This window comes from Asparagus officinalis, unplaced genomic scaffold (genome assembly GCF_001876935.1).
Source record: "Asparagus officinalis unplaced genomic scaffold, Aspof.V1 AsparagusV1_Un782, whole genome shotgun sequence".
Lineage (NCBI taxonomy): Eukaryota > Viridiplantae > Streptophyta > Magnoliopsida > Asparagales > Asparagaceae > Asparagus > Asparagus officinalis.
The window spans coordinates 1,142-6,743 of record NW_017973041.1 but is presented as its reverse complement, the minus strand read 5'-3'; the positions used below and the strand labels follow the sequence as shown (position 1 = coordinate 6,743).

At 34.2% G+C, this 5,602-nt stretch overlaps 1 long non-coding RNA gene across 1 annotated transcript; it reads right to left on the bottom strand.

Moving 5' to 3' along the window:
* Nucleotides 1–2,571: 2,571 nt before the first annotated feature.
* On the bottom strand, nucleotides 2,572–4,098 carry LOC109828162. Its single transcript, XR_002243622.1, has 2 exons — nucleotides 3,953–4,098; nucleotides 2,572–2,848 (listed from the first exon to the last, which is right to left on the bottom strand). It is a non-coding gene; the product is annotated as an uncharacterized LOC109828162 (long non-coding RNA).
* Nucleotides 4,099–5,602: the final 1,504 nt, after the last annotated feature.

Sequence of the window (5,602 nt, the reverse complement as noted above, 5' to 3'; positions counted from 1 at the left end):
ATTCACTACATTAATGGTGGCTGGCAACATTGGAAACTGGAGATAATGATTAAAACCAAAAATACAACACGTCCTTTAATACTCTCTCTTACTATCAACGTGCTACGTCCTTTCACTTCCCCATTTCTCCCTCTAACTCACTTTTACAGCACGTCCTTTAATACAACATGTCCTTTAATACTCTCTGTAACTCACTTCCATCTTCTATCAAGCTTTGATCTTCCATCTTCGCATGAAGAACACATCAACAATTCATTAAAAATCATCCTAACCATCCAAGCTTTCGCGCATGAAGAACACATCAACAATTCATTAAAAATCATCCTAACCATCCAAGCTTTCGCTGGAGTGAATCTCCATTGAATCTGGATTATATTAAAGCTCGATTCATTGGAGTGAATCCAGATTCACTGAATTAAATCCAGATTCATTGGACTAAAACTCGTTATCAAACAATAGCAAATCTGCAAAAATAAAAAATAAAAAGAATAAAAAATTTATGGTAAAAAACAAGCTATAAAATTTTAAACCATGATAAGATTTCACATTTTACAGGAAAAAGTTACGATTTTTATGGTAAAAAATAAACACCTCACATAACTGAATCTGGATTCACTGCAGTGAATCTAGATTCACTCATGCGTTTATTTCTTCGAAATTACAGCACATGCATTTATTTCTTCAACAATTCATTAAAAACCATCCTAACCATCCAAGCTTTCGCTGGAGTGAATCTGGATTCACTCCAGTGAATCTGGATTCACTCCAGTGAATCTGGATTATATTGAAGAATAAGAAACTTATGGTAAAAAACAAGCTATAAAATTTTAAACAAAAAGAATAAGAAACTTATGGTAAAAAACAAGCTATAAAATTTTAAACCATGAAAAGATTTCACATTTTACAGCAAAAAATTACGATTTTTATGGTAAAAAACAAACACCTCACATACTGAATCTGGATTCACTGCTGTGAATCGAGATTCACTGCAGTGAATCTAGATTCACTCATGCGTGTCTTCGTTTTTCAACTGGTTTCTTCAAAAAACAAAAAACTTTTCAGACTAAAAGGTGAAATATTTCACCTTTTACAACAAAAAGCTACGATCTTTAAGGTTAAAACTAAAACTTTTAGACGAAAAATCAAACAAATTTCATAAACTTACCATTAAAGCGTCAAAATAATTTAACGACGACAAAGGTTGAAGACAGTGGTTGAAGATGAAGGTTGAAGACGAAGGTTGAAGAAGACCGTGGATAGGGAGATGTTGAAGACAGAGAGAGAGTTGCTGTGATTTTGGAGAGAGAGGATGTGTTGTATTTTTGGTTTTAATCATTATCTCCAGTTTCCAATGTTTCCAGCCACCATTAATGTAGTGAATTATTCCAATTTTACCCTTATGCACCTGTAATAGTCTTATAATCTAAGCCGTTGGATGAATCTAGATCCAATGGAGAGGATTGGTTTTTAGTTTTTAGGATAGTGAGGTTTTTATTTGAACATCTCCCTATATATATATATATAAGAAATATGGGTATGCTTGGTACCAAACACAAAAAGTTGTGCTTGGTAGTGAGGTGTCAAGTCCTCCACTCATTTAAATGTGAGAAAAAATTCACATGTATATATATATATATATATATATATATATATAGCAAAACTTCTGTCAACTTAAGTGGACGTCCACTAAGTTTCTTATCCATTGATGATCACTTGATTGAGCTACATTGTGGATGATCCGTTCCGTTCAACTTGATCTACATATTCTAAAACCCCAACACACCAAATAGTGTGTCCACCAAACTTTTTAACCACTCATATTGCCTAGGGACACTACCACATATTTGCTCTAACGCAACGGTTCAAAACCGTTGCGCTAGCCATGGAACCGTCGCCCTTGAGCAAGTACGACGGTTCTCAAACCGCCTCATATGCTGCCGTTGCCCTAGCTCTACCGTAACGGTTTTGAACTCTATTGCGACGGTTTTTTGAACCGTTGCCCCTGCATCTAACGCAACGGTTTTAAAAGGTAAGTGGTTTTTAAGCCATTGCAACGGTTTTGATTGAGTTATTGCGACGGTTTTTAAGCTATTGCAGCGGTTTTGATTGAGCTATTGCGATGGTTTTCAAGCTACTGCAACGGTTTTTTTAGATATTACAACAGTTTTAAAAGACCTAACGCCACGGTTTTAGTAGGCTAAAACTATGGTTTTGATAGAGCTACGATAACAGTTGGAGCTATTGCAACAGTTTTAAAAGACCTAACGCAACGGTTTTAGTAGGCTATAAGTATGGTTTTAATAAAGCTACAGGGACAGTTGGAGCTATTGCAACAGTTTTAAAAGACCTAACGCAACAGTTTGGATTGAGCTATCGCAACAGTTTGGATCGAGCTATCGCAGCGGTTTTGATCGAGCTATCGCAACGGTTTTAATCGAGCTATTGCAACTGCTCAATCGAAGCTGTTCTTGGTTTCCTACGTCAAAATAATTATAGTATTCAATTACCTGGACAATCTTTTTAAGAACATGGCCAAGTCAAATTTTAATACACAATATAAAAGTGATTATATTGAGCATAATCAACCATAATGATAAGTGCCAACATACATCAGTATAGTATAAAAACTACAAAGTATTAAATCCACACTACCAACATTTCAACTCAGAAAATATCGTACCGAACTAACATTCAAACAATGTACTTCAACATTTGATTACAAAACATGAAACTTCTCGGTCAAAGACTATATTCTCTATGTGTTTCCAAAAACTTGTTCCTCAATGTCAAATACTCACTAGGAACCTGTCAGTATCAATCTCAATCTTGGCTTTCATCATTTCTGTACCTGTGTAAATTTCCATGAATCAGCATAATTTTTGCAATGATGATAATAAAATTGGGGAAAAAAGATGTTTGAAAAGGAAGTTAAGAGAACAATGTACATCATGCTTGTTTGTTGCCACAACCAAATCCAACCATTTTAACAAAAAAGGCTAAAGTTATCAAGAGCATCTAATCACAGCCATATTCGTCACCCTTATCCATAATCCCAACAGGGAATGAGCGAAGGGGGTCTTTTTTAAGTCACTTAAACATGATTTCGTTCCGATTGTTTCAATCGAAGAAATACTTTCCTCGTACCTGGGATAATTAGCTCAACTGAACTAACAAATTCGAGTTTCTTACTACTCCTTTGCTATTTTCTTATTTGTCATAGTATGTTCTTCAGGATCTGCCATCGCTAAATGATTACATCGGTCAAACAAATACTAATACTAGTTCTTAATCACAAAATAAACAGATAAATGAAATTTCGTTTCTATGACAATGAAGGCAAGCAAACACATCGTGGTTCATGAGTGCTAGTGTAACCATGGAGAAGCTGAATGTTATCTGCAGCTAGATAGAAAATTAAGCTGCAAACTGATAAATTTTTGGAAATAATCGAATTATTAGAGGTATTCTACAATATAGTACATGAATTTCATGCTTTAATTCAAGTGAAACCGTGATATATTAATGTAAGATATCGAGAGGCCATAGGATAATATAGTACAGATCAAGAGAAGAAAAACAAGAGAAAGGAAAGCAAAATTTAGGCAAAATGTGTACGTGTTTGTGTCTGTTTGTTTCAGAAGGCAAAAGAGCAAGGAAATAAAGAAACAAAAACAATGGTATTAATAGAAAATTAAATTCTTACCCTTCCATTTTGAGAATGCCAAATCTTTAGTAAAGCTCTAAATTGATCCTTGGGAACAGTCTTGGGGCGCTTTTATAAATTTGAAAAGGACAACTTTTGAAAAAATTTGAAAAGGACAAAACAGTAACTGCGCTCATTCTTATACTGAATGAGAATTCAAGTTAATATTTATTCACCAAAATCAACCAATTTTACATTTCTTTACAAAATCAACCAATTTAGGATTGAGAATTCTAGATTTGAAATTACCTCAAATGATCTCTTCTCTTTTGAACTTGATCTAGAATCACCCACTGTTTCCATCGCTCAAAGAGAAGTGATTAACTAGTAATAAATGAAAAGAATCACATAAGTACTAGATACACGAAAAATAGATAATAAAAACTGAAGTGTCAGGTGTTGAATTTGGACTGAGCCAATCCAAGTGTGCAACCATATGTTTTCAAGGACTACAGTGATTCTACTGGTTTGTACAGAATAAACTGCGCATGAAGGGACCAAAATAAAGTGCATAGCTTTTGCTGCAGCAAATCAGAGAGGTAATTCGAAATGAAAAGCTTAAACATTGATTTGCACTATGGAATTTAATATCTCAAGGGATAAAATCATGTTTTCATCAACATGAAGGTCAAAATCAACTTCAATAGGCAACAACTTCTGAAACTATATGATGCACAGATGCATCCAAGATGTTCCCATCTGTACGGGTCAACATGTGTGCATTGGTTCTTTCACTAGTTTAATAAGAAAAATTACATAGCAACTAAGCTTGTCCAACTATTTACAGCTAGTTATGAATTTTGCTCAATAATAGAGCAATCATGTATTATTTCAGTTTATAATACATGATGAAAGTACACTAAACAACAAAACATGCAGGTGATTGTCCCTGAACTTCTTTCCTAGAACTCAGAAGAATGATCCTAATCTCAGAAACTTGAGCTCCACACCAAAGTCTCCTTTACAGGTCCATATCTAAGTTAACAATGTTCCGCATTTATTGAGAAAAAAATGTTCCCGACCGCCTTAAACTCATTAATGACTTTCAAATTTTTAAAAAGAAGACAAGAGGCTACATTTAGAAAACCCGCTTAACTTTGGACGGTTACCAGATATCTCCTTAACTTTAGGGATTATTTCAACTACTTTAAGATTTTTTTTCCCCCTTAAGCTAGCGCAATTTTCACATGGGTAGGTGAGAAATTAGGGGGGGTACTTTTAAGGAAATAAACTTTTTTCAAAAAACTAACTTAAAAAAAAAGTAAAAGAAAATAATTAAAATTATTTTAAAAAATGATTTTCGTTTAAAAATTAAGAGTTTTTCAAAACTCAATATATTAAAAGTGAAAAAAACAAGTTGAATATTATAAGAAGTGGCAATTAGAAATAAACATCTGCATTTTGAACCATTAATTTGAGGATGGGAGGGATTAACAATTGCATTATAATCGATCAGCGCATATCATACTATTAATGAGAAACCCAATTCAGCTCAATGTTCTAATTAAGGTGGGCATGCATCTTCTTTTCGATCAATTTCATGGCCCGGCCAATCCTTTCCTAGCTAGAATTAATTCAACTGATTATAGAACCTGCGCGCAGTCCCTTTCTGTTGTTGTTTGTTATCTACTCTCCACTCTCCGCTCTTAATTTGTTGCTTATATATAAGGTTCCTTACCTGTAACCTAGCTAACGTTTTCCATTAAGGCTGTCATCTCACGTAAAAGAAGGATCAGATATGGATGTGTGTGACTGTGAGGTGGAAAAAATGCAAATTTTCTATTCGATACTATATCAATTAATTTGTAATAATATTAATTAACAAGCAGATCGATCGAAAAGGGAGGGGTCCTCTTTAGTGTACGGTGGATCACCAAAGAAAAGGTCGTGCGTGGTGGG